We start from the raw sequence: 12,382 nt of genomic DNA, 5'->3' as shown, positions 1-12,382 counted from the left end.
CTTTGACTTGGTGTTGTCAGCATCATGCTCTCCCAAGTGAGCTAACTGGCCATCCCTATATAGGGATCCAAACCCATGGCCTGGGTGTTATCAGCACCACACTCTCCCAAGTGAGCCATGGGCTGGCCCCAAACAATTTTAGCTTTCATATGGAATATCAAAAGACCACAAATAGCCAAAGGAATCCTGAGCAAAAAAAAATAAAGCTGGAGGAATAACACTACCTGACTTTAAACTATACTACAAAGGGAGAAGGAGGAGGGAGGGAGGTTTTGGTAATTGGCCACAATAATCAACCACACTGTATATCGACAAAATTTAAAAAATTTTTTCAGCAAAAATAAATAAATAAATAAACTATACTACAAAGCTACAGTAACCAAAACAGCATGGTACTGACATAAAAACAGACACACAGACCAACAGAACAAAATAGAGAATCCAGAAATCAACCCATGAACCTTCAGCCATCTGATCTTTGACAAAGGCACCAAGACTACACACTGGGGAAGCAACTCACTCTTCAGTAAATGGTGCTGGGAAAATTGGACATTCATATGTAGGAGAATGAAACTAGAACTGTACCTCTCACTGTATGCCAAAATCAAGTCAAAATGGATTAAAGAATCAAATATATGTCCTGAAACAATAAAACTCCTTAAAGAAAACATAGTGGAATCACTCCAGGAAGTAGAATTTGGTACAGACTTTATGAATATGACCCCAAAAGCACAGGCAACCAAAGGAAAAATAAACAAATGGGATTATATCAAACTAAAAAGCTTCTGCAAAGCCAAAGAAACAATTAACAGAGCAAGAAGATAACCAACAGAGTGGGAGAAAATATTTGGAAAATGTACATCTGACAAAGGATTAATATCTAGCATATACAGGGAACTCAAACAACTTAACAGCAAAAAAACAAGTAATCCAATTAAAAAATGGGGAAAGGAACTGAATAGGCATTTCTCTAAGGAAGATATATGAATGGCCAACAGACATATGAAAAAATGCTCAACATCACTCAGCATTCAGGAAATTCAAATCAAAACCACTTTGAGAAACCATCTCACTCCAGTCAGGATGGCTAATATCCAAAAGATTGAGAATGATAAATGCTGGTGAGGATGCGGAGAAAAGGGAACTCTCATACACGGTTGGTGGGACTTCAAAATGGTGCAGCCTTTATGGAAAATGGTATGGAGGTTCCTCAAACAATTGCAGATAGATCTACCATATGACCCAGCTATTCCACTGCTGGGAATATACCCAGAGGAATGGAAATCATCATGTCAAAGGGATACCTGTACTCCTATGTTTATTGCAATGCTATTTACAATAGCCAAGAGCTGGAACAAGCCTAAATGTCCATCATCAGATGAATGGATATACAATGGAATACTACTCTGCTATAAAAAAAAAAATGAAATACTACCATTCACAGCAACATGGATGGACTTAGAGAAAATTATATTAAGTGATATAAGCCAGGCACAGAAAGAGAAATACTGCATGTTCTCACTTATTTGTGGGAGCTAATAAAAATAAGTAAATAAATATACAAACAAATAAACAGGGCAGGGGGAAAAAAAGACGACACAACAATCACAACAATTCCTTGAACTTGTTAAGACAAGTGAACAGATATGATGTTGGTGGGGTGGGGGAGGGGGAAGAGGAGGAATTGGTAAAGGAACATGAAAATCAACATTGTACATTGAAAATTTTTTTTAAAATAAAATAAAACTTAGATCATGGCCTCAGCTCAGAACCCTCCAATGGCTTCCTATCTCAGAGTAAAGTCCGAAGTCCTTACCATGACCTATGCTATGGTTTGAACATCTCCCTCAAAGTTCATGTTTTGGAAACTCAGTCCCCGATGCAACAGTGTCGAGAGAAGGGACCTTTAAGAAGTGATTAGGTCATGAGGGCTCGGCCCTCATCAATGGATTAATGCCATCATCATGGAAGTGGGTTCTCAAGCAAGTGGGTTCCTGATAGAAGGACGAGTTCGGTCCCCTCCTGTCTTGCTCTCTTATCCTGTTTTGCCCTTCCACCTTCTGCCATTGGATGACACAACAAGAAGCTCCTCTCAAGATGCCAGCACCTTGATACTGGACTTCCCAGCCTCTAGAACTGTGGGAAATAAATTTCTTTTCCTTTTAAATTATCCAGTCTGTGGTATTCTCTTATAGCAACACAATATGGACTATGACAGCCTTCAGGGCCTACGTGATCTGTCCCCACTAACTTTGTGACCTCATTTTCTAATGCACAGCCCCTTGCTAACTTCATGCCAGCCAGGCACACTGGTCTCCTTGCTGGTCCTCAAGCACACCTGCTATATTCCAGTCCTGTGTTCTTTTCTGTTCTCTTTTCCTAGAACGTCCCACCCCAGATATTCACGGAGCTTGCTCCTCATTTCACCAAATTCTTTGTTCAAGTGCTATCTTCTGCCATTATGGCGCGCGTGTGTGCACAAGTGCACATGTGGACACGTGGACACTCTCATGTGAGTACACATACAGGATATTGGTGTGTTTTGCTCATACTGATTTCCCAGAACCTAGAACAGTGCCTGGCACATAGTACATACTTAATAAATATTTGTTGAACGGAAAAATAAATGAATATACTAACACTTATTTAGCCAAGTTCTATTAACAGACATTTTGTTTGGTTCACCTTTTTCACTGTTATAATAGTGAAATAAAGATCCTTGTAAATGTATTTTTGCCTGCATCTCCAATTATTTCTCTCTCCTTTTTTTTGAAAATTAGAATAGAGCTTTTTATTAGAAAGACAATAGTTCATAATTTAGCCCTTACTAAAGGTATTTAATAAAACAGTGGAGATATTTTTATTCCCAGGTAATTGTTACATGCAGACTCTTTATTCTCCAGTTCGGCCTCGCTCTTTGTGTCACGTCAGTGTGCAATCTCCTGAGCGCTCTCTGCGTTTTTTCTCCTCTCTCTACATTTGCCCCGCGGCTTCTGGTGTCAGTTTCTTCTATTCGGCTCTTCACTGGGGCTTTGCTATGGCCGTTTTCTTATCTCCCTTTGCTTATCGTTCTCATGACTTCTGCTTTGGCTTCTCTGACTCTTCTTATCCCAGCAATGTTTCTGTTGCTTCCCTCATTTCTTTCAGATCCTCTCTTCTCTGAGCTATGGTTATGGCTTCTGGACTTGCTGACGTTTGGTTTTTCTGGAATCGATGCAAGTTCAGTTCCCGCTGACGGCTCAGGGCCGTCGGTGCGCCCCTCGGAGCTGGTAGCGGAGACGAGAAACGGTGGGTTTGCACTGGGGAGAAACTAGACTGCGAATGATCCATCGCAGGGGATGTTGCAAGTGAGGGTGAGGAAGATCCAGGAGCTGAACTCTTAAAGTCACTAATAACCAAACAAAAACAGAAACGTCTCAAGAAATTGGATCGACTTGAGAAGAAAAGAAAGAAAGAAGGTGAAAAAAGACAGTTTCAGAACAGCAGAAGTAAACATAAAGTACAAATAAATCCTCCTCCCCCTCCCCCCTCTCCCTTCTTCCTCCTCCTCCCCCTCCTCCCCCTCCCCTCCTCCCCCATTTCTCCTCCCCCTCTCCCTCCTCCTCCTCCCCCTCCTCCTCCCCTCCTCCCCCACTTCTCCTCCCCCTCTCCCTCCTCCTCCCCCTCCTCTCCCTCCCCTCCCCCCCCCGCTTCTCCTCCCCCTCCGCTCCTCATCTTCCTCCTCCTCCTTTTCCCTCCCTCCTCCTCTGCTGAGACTTCAGAAAGCGGTAATGACAGTGAGAGTGACAACAAAGAGAGATACAGAAAAGAGAAAAGAAAGAAAAACCAGTGTTCAGGGAATAGCAACAGTGATTCTGAAGAGGAAGACCAGTCTAAGAGAAAGCTTATGAAGAAACTTCTAGCATTCACAGTAACGAGGAGAAAGCCAAGAAAAGCCTAGGTTTTTAGAACAAGAATGTTCTGGGGAGAACAGCAAATGGAGCCATTCTGATTCTGACAAAAAGCCCAATTATTTCTTTAGAAGAGATTGCTAATGACTGGATTTGGGGTCAATAAATATGAATATTTGGAGCATCTTTTGCATAGTTTGCAAGATGCTTTCCAGAAAGTTTATACAAGTTTATACCCTATTATGAGCATACCCATATTATAACACTACCGCTGAACTTGATTGATTTTTTTTTTTTTTTTTTTTGTAGCTGACTGGTATGGGGATCTGAAACCTTGACCTTGACCTTGGTGTTATAACCCTGCTCTCTAACCAACGGAGCTGACCATAATAGAATATTAATGTAAAATAATTTTCCAATTTTATAGGTGACAAATGATAACTTGATCTTTTAATTTAAATTATTCTGTGGGCCGACCCCGTGGCTCACTCGGGAGAGTGCGGCGCTGGGAGCGCAGTGGCGCTCCAGCTGCGGGTTCAGATCCTACATAGGGATGGCCGGGGCGCTCACTCACTGAGCGAGGTGTGGGCAACACCAAGCCAAGGGTTAGGATCCCCTTACTGGTCACCAAAAAAAAAAAAAAACCCAAACAAAAAAAACCCCAAAATAAATTATTCTTTAGGTTGCTTATGAAATTAAATTTTTTTTAATTTTATTTTATTTTATCAATATACAATGTAGTTGATTTTCATGTCCCTTTACTGAATCCTCCCTCCCCTGTCCCTGAAATTAAATATTTTTATTTACATCTTTTGCTTGCTAACATTTCAGTGTGGAAGTGTTAGGTGTTTCTTTTCCTTTTCCTTTTTATTGAGGTGACCACACCTAACATAAATACCATTTTCATCACTTTTATGTGTACAGTCCCAAGGCACTGTACATTCATACTGCTGTGTAACCATCACAACTATCCATCTCCAGAACTTTTTCACCATCCCATACTGAAACACTGTACCCATTAAGCCATACCTCATCCCCTCCTACCCCCAGTTCCTGGTAACTAACCATTGTCCTACTTTCTGAATCTATGAATTGACTATTCTAGATACCTCACATAAGTGAAATCATACAATATCTGTCCTTTTGTGTCTGGCTTATTCACTTAGCATAATGTTTTCAAGGTTCATCCATGTTGTAGCATGTGTTAGAACTGCATTCTTTTTAAGGCTGAATAATAGTCCATTGCATGTATATACCACATTTTGTTTGTCCATTCACCTGACAATGGTCATTTAGATTGTTTCTACCTTTTGGATATTGTAAATAATGTTGCTATGAACATTGGGGTACAAATATCTGTTAAAAATCTCTGCTTTCAATTCTTTTGGATATATACCCAGAAGTGGAATTGCTGGATTATGTGGTGATTCTATGTTTAAGTTTTTGAGGGATTGCCTCACTGTTTTCTACCACAGCTGCACCATTTTACATACCTACTAACAATGCACGAGAGTTTCAATTTCGCCACATCCTCACCAAAACTTTTTGTTTTCCGTTCTGTTTTTTTGATAATAGCCATCCTAATGGATGTAAAGTGGTAGGTCATTGTGGTTTTGATAGAAATGTTGGGTTTTTCTTTCTGATTTGCTAGAGCTCTTTTATATTGGGTATTTTGGCTGTGTTTATTGTTCCCAGTTTATTCTTTGCCTTTTAATTTTGTATGAAATTTTTAATGTAAAGTGCTTGTTTTTATATAATCAGATTTGTTGATCATTTTATTAACAACATTTTACCTTACTTCTAAGTCTTTCCCTCTTCTTCTATCTGATAAATATTTAGCTATATTGTTTTCTTTTTCTTTTAACTCTTTAATCCATCTGAAATTAATGTAAGGGTAAGATATAAGATAAAGGTCTAATCCTGTGTTTTCCCCACACAGTTATAATGAATTATTCCCACATTATTTATCAAGTAAGCTTTTCTTTCCCTCTGATTTGTAACCACCACTTACAACAGTACTAAGTTCATATATACTAAGATCTGTGATGTGAACACTCTGAGCTGACACCCAGATCCCCCTCCAGGAATGAAGAACTTATCTTCCCCGCTGCTGGAGTGCTGATGGGAGAAAGCCTCCACTTTGGGGATTGCCTCCCCTAAAGAAAAATGCCTCACCCAAGGTCCTGCTTCCTTCCGGGGGCAGCTTGCAAGTGACCAAGGAGTGGTCACTACTAGGGTATAAAGATCCAGCCACTTTACTTTGCCTGTTGGCTGAGGCTTTTGTTGGGCCCTTATTGCAGATTTACTTCTCCCTGTGCTCAGTCTTGCACCCTTCCCTTCCCTTCCACAGGTTGTGGCCTCAAAATCATTCCCTGGCAACTATCCTGCATGTTAATCTCTAGAGTCTGTTTGTGGACTTTTTATTTCATTAATAATTTATTTTTTTTAAGCCAGTTGAATTTAGCAGTGCAGGGTTGTATAATAACTTTAGTGATACTAATGTTAATAAGTTCTGATAACCTACTACCATCGGACCAACTTCATTAATAATCTGCTGATTTGAGCACCATGTATTTTGATTTTTTTGTAGCTCTCAAATACAGGGTGATTTTTGCATTCTTAGTTGTCATCATCTGAATCCCTAAAGTTATGATGTTATGTAGTAAACAAAAACAACATAAAAGTATTCACTAATGAACTCATCTAAGAAAAGAGCATCTCTTTTCATTTAAAGCTAGCATCTTCCTTCTCATCTCAGCTGCAATGCAAAACACTTTTACAATGACAATTTTTACAACAACTTATTGCAAAGTAAAATTAAAAATCTTGCAAAAGGCTGGCTGGTTAGCTCAGATGGTTAGAGGACAGAGATATAACACCAGCCGCCAAAAAAAAAAAAATTATTAAAATCTTGCAAAAGAGGTAGAATTTCATAATATCAATAGAAGTGATGGGCCAACCCCGTAGCTCACTCGGGAGAGTGCGGCGCTGGGAGTGCAGTGGCGCTCCCGCCCACGGGTTCGGATCCTATATAGGGATGGCTGGTGCGCTCACTGGCTGAGCGCAGTGCGGACGACACCAAGCCAAGGGTTACGATCCCCTTACCGGCCCCCCCCCCCCCAAAAAATAGAAGTGATATTAGAATACCATTTAAACCACCCAAAAAGTCATCAACTAATAAGGATGGTAGTGGATTGAATTATGTCCCCCCAAAACTCATCAAAGCTTGAATTGTGTCCCTCAAGTTTCATGTATTAGAAACATAGCCCCTACTGTGACTATTAAGAGGTTGGGAAATCCTGTTATGGTCATTGAAAGGCGGAGCCTTGAAGAGGTGATTGGATTGTAGGACCATGCAGTAGTGAATGGATTAAAAATGGTAGTCAGGGCATGGTTCTGAGTCCTTTAAAAGAAGAGAAGAGTCTGTCTTTCTCTCTCTCTGCTCTCTCTGCTTCCACCATCTTGAAATGTGAGACCCCTGGGTCACTGTCACCAAAACCAGATTGACTTTGGACTTCTCAGCCTCAGAAACTGTAAGCAATGTTACACTTCTCGCTGTGTAATGAAGACACAAAAAAGATGACTCAAAGCCACATGAATGCGATGAGAAGCCTGAAGGGACTGCACTCAGCAACTCCTCTGTTAGAAGGAGAAACTGGGTACAGCCCTGATTCAAAGTTAGCTTCTGTTTTTTCTTAAAAAAAGATGACCGGTAAGGGGATCTTAACCCTTGACTTGGTGTTGTCAGCACCACGCTCTCCCAAGTGAGCTAACCGGCCATCCCTATATAGGGATCTGAACCCCTGGCCTTGGTTTTATCAGCACCACACTCTCCTAAGTGAGCCATGGGCCAGCCCTTAGCTTCTGTTTTTATTGTAAAAACAAGCAAGTTTCGCGAGAAAAATCAGTTGATTCAATCATTTCCAAAGGACACAAAGACATGGGCAACGTGACAAAAGTTATCCATAGCTAAGTATAGCTTAAACAATGGAACATAGTAACATCATTAAAACTAACAGCATGATATTCCAAAGTATAGTTAGTGAAATGTTAAGCTAATTACAGTGATCGTTATCTTTAACTTAAGATATAGCTATTTTTACAACAGCTAAAACAAGCATTACATTCCTATGATTCTATCTATGATTGTATCAAGTTTCCATTAACAAAGTTTTCCCTTCAGCAAACATTTCTCACATATTTTCCTACAGCAATTCTTTAAAATCTTTTTTTTTTTTTTTTTCCTGACTGGTAAGGGGATCTCAACCCTCGGCACAGTGTTGTCTGCACCACACTCAGCCAGTGAGCGCACCAGCCATCCCTATATAGGATCCAAACCTGCGGCCTCAGCGCTACCAGCGCCGCACTCTCCTGAGTGAGCCACGGGGCCAGCCCATCTTTAAAATCTCTTAAAAAATTGGTATGTTAACAACCTGTTAACTCTAAAATCATTAAAATATACAATCCCATACCTAAATAGTGATTAAAGTTGATTTGATGGGCTCTTGCCCCATCTGTAGGCTTTTGCCTCCTACCTAAGGACTTTTGTCCCATAAGTTTGTTAGCTAAAAACTTTATTCTAAGAATCAACTGAGAATCAACGTATACTTGATTAGAATTGATTAGATGGGCTTTTGCCCTGCTAGCTGTGGGCTATTACCTCCTAGCTAAGGACTTTTGTCCTATAAGTTTTTTAGCTAAAGCCCTGTCTAAAATTCAAATGAGAATCAAGATTTTTAACCCTCTACAAAGCAATAAATTTCATTTTCTTTATGAATCACTGTTTCAAGTATTTTGTTATAAGCAACAGAAATGGACTAATACAAGGTTCTAGTCTAAAACAGCTAAAAATTGAAGAGAAAATCAACAAGATTTACATAGTAGGCTCTTCAAAAGAGATCTATGTCTTCACTGGTAGGTTCTACCAAATGTTTAAAGAAGAATGAACACCACTCTTTCTCAAGCAATTCCTGATGCATTCTGTGAGGCCAATATTACCCTGATAACAAAGCCAGACAAAGGCATTTTAAAAAACCACCATAGACCGATATTGTTTATAAATATAGATGCAGAAGTCCTAAACAAAATACTAGAAAACTGAATCTAGCAGCATATTAAAAGGATTATACACCACGACCAAGTGGGATTTATCCCAGGAATGCAAGAGTGGTTCAACATACAAGAATCAGTGTTGTACACCACATTAATAAAGTGAAGGAAAAAAACATGACCATCTCAATTTTAAAAAAGCATGTGACAAAATTTAACACCCTACCATGATAAAAAACAAAAACAAAAAATAAAAAACTCTCAATAGACCAGGAGTAGAAGGAAACTTTCTCAGCCTGATAAAGGCTGTTTATGAAAAACTCACATCTAACATCATACTTAATGGTGAAAGACTGAAAGGTTTCCTCATAACATGAGGAACAAAACAAGTATGCCTGCTTTTGCCACTTCTATTCAACATTATACTGAAAGTTATTGCCAGAGCAATTAGGCAAGAAAAAAAACTAAAAATCCACTTTAGAAAGAAAGAAGTAAAACTCTCTATTTGAAGATGACATGATCTTGCACATAGAAAACCCTAAAAATACACACACACACCCACACACACACACACACACAATTAGAGCAAATAAGCAAGTTTAGCAAAGTAGCAGGATACAAGATCAAATACAAAAGTTTGTTGTATTTCTATACACCAGAAATGAACAATACAAAAAGGAAATTAAAAAAATATATATCATTTACAACAGCATCAAAAAGAATAAAATCTTAGGAATAAACTTAACCAAGGAAGTGTGAGACTTGTACACAGAAAACTGCAAAACATGTTGAAAGAAAATAAAGAAAAGCTAAATAAATAAAAAGACTATATTTACCTGTGAGAAGTACTTAAACTTTTGGGGTCAGGGGTGGAATGTATAGATTGAACTGTGTTCCCTAAGTTTTATGTATTAGAGGCTTGATCATCACTGTGACAATGTTAAGAGGATAGGAAATCCTATTATGGTAATTGAAAGGTGGGAGGGCCGGCCCATGGCTCACTTGGGAGAGCGTGGTGCTGACAACACCAAGTCAAGGGTTAGGATCCCCTTACCGGTCATCTTTTTATTAAAAAAAGAAAGAAAGGTGGGCCCTCGAAGAGGTGATTGGATTGTGAGGACTATGCCTAGTGAATGGATTGATCCATTCATGAGTAATCAATTGATAGATTAATGGTGGTTATGGGTGTGGTTCTGATGGCTTTAAAAGGAGCCAACTGAGAAAGTTAACTCTCTCTCTGCTCCACCATTTTCTGCCACGTGAAACTCCTGTATTGCTGTAAGCCATGACCCAAGAAGACCCTCACCAGATGTGTTTCCTGGACTTTGGACTTCCCAGCCTCCAAAACTGTAAGCAATAAATTTTGTTTTCTTACAAATTACCCAGTTCCAGTATTTTGTTATAAGCAACAGAAGTGGACTAATATAAAGACATCTGTGTCATGGATTGAAAGATTTAAAACTGTTAAGATGGCACTACTCCCCAAAGTGATCCACAGATCCCTATCAAAATTCCAACTAACTCTGTCTTTTCCAGAAATAGAGAAGCTGATCCTAAAATTCACGTGTAAATGCAAGGGACTCTGAATAGCCAAAACAATCTTGAAAAAGAACAAAATTGGGGGACTCACACTTTCCAATTTCAAAACTTACTAATAGATGAGAATAAATGTATAGATTAGTGGAATAAAATTTGAGTCTAGATATAAGCCCATATATCTATGGCCAATTTATTTTCAAGAAGAGTATCAATCATTCAGTGGGGGAAAGAACAGTCTTTTCGACAGATGGTGCTAAGACAGTTGGATATCCACATGTGAAAGAATGAATTTGGAGCCCTAAATCACACCACATACAAAAATTAACTCAAAATGGATTAAAGACCTCGATGTAAGACCAATTATAAAACTCTTAGAAGAAAATATAGGGCAAAAGCTTTATAATATTAATTTTGGCAATGACTTCTTGGATATGACACCAAAGAGACAGGCAACAAAAGAAAAAGTAGACATTAAACTTCATGAAAATTTTAAAAATTTGTGCCTCAAAAGGCCATATAAACAGAAAGGCAACCCATGGAATGGGAGAAAATATTTGCAAATCATATATCTGATAAGAGATTAATATCCAGAATATATAAAGAACTCCTAAAACTCAGCACCAAAAAACCCACAAATAACCTGAAAAAAATGGGCAAAGGACTTGTATAGATATTTTTCCAAAGTAAATACACAAATGGCCAATAAGCACATGAAAAGATGCTCAACGTCGCTAACTGTTACGGAAACTCAAATCAAAACTACAGCGTGATACCAACTCATCCCCATTAGGATGGTTACTGTCAAAGAAACAGAAAATAAGTGTTAAGTAGGATGTGGAGAAATTAGAATCCTTATGCCCTGCCAATGTGAATGTAAATGTAAAATAGTACAGCTGCTGTGGAAACAATATGGTGGCTCCCCCCAAAATTAAAAATAGAATTACTATTTGATCCAGCAATTCCATTTCTGGGTCTATGCCCAGAAGAATTAAAATTAAGGAAAGAGATAATTGGACACCCATGTTTATAGAAGCATTATTCATAATAGTTAAAACACAGAAGCAACCCAAGTGTCCACTGATGGATAAATGGATAAGCAAAATGTGATCTATGCATGCAATGGAATATTATTCAGCCATAAGAAGGAATGAAGTACTGATATGTGCTACAACATGAATGAACCTTGAAAACATTATGCTACATTAAAGAAGCCAGGCACAAAACCCCACATATTGTATGGTTCCATTTACATGAAATGTCCAGAATAACCAAATCCATAGAGACAGAAAGTAGATTAGTAGTTGCCTGAGGATGGGAGAAAGGGGGTATTTGGAAGTATGGGGTTTCTTTTTAGGGTGATGAAAATATTCGGCAATTAGATTAATGGCGATAGTCGCACAATATTATGAATATACTAAAAACTACAGAATTGTACATTTTTAAATGGCCAAAATGGTGAATCTTATATTAAGCGACTTTTATTTCAATGAGAAAGTTTTAAAAAGAGAGAATGGCTTTTAAATATCAAATGATGGAGGGGCCTGGGGGAAAATTGATAAAATGTCGTTCTTTTATTTTTTGATTTTTCAAAAATGGCCCTTATACTGAGAAAGCCAAAACTGAAGTGATAGGTGTCATATTATGTTATACAATTTTGTGAGAAAAATGACACGAAGAAGGATTCACTCTTTTTGGTTCTAAAATCAGGGTTTGACAGCTGGCAGTCCAACATTGCCAAGAGGAACAGCTGATTGGAGGGCCCAGCTTGTCTTCTCCTGCCAAGCCTTAGCTATGGACAGGCGGGCCTGGAGTCAGGGTGTCACCCTGGTCTAGCCCATGGGCCACACAATATAGAAGGCAGAAACTTAGGGACTTTGAGTGGGGCAGAAGTACCTGTCAGAGCT

The sequence above is a fragment of the Cynocephalus volans genome, chromosome 1 (genome assembly GCF_027409185.1).
Source record: "Cynocephalus volans isolate mCynVol1 chromosome 1, mCynVol1.pri, whole genome shotgun sequence".
NCBI classification, from domain to species: domain Eukaryota; kingdom Metazoa; phylum Chordata; class Mammalia; order Dermoptera; family Cynocephalidae; genus Cynocephalus; species Cynocephalus volans.
Note: the sequence above shows the minus strand (reverse complement) of the source record.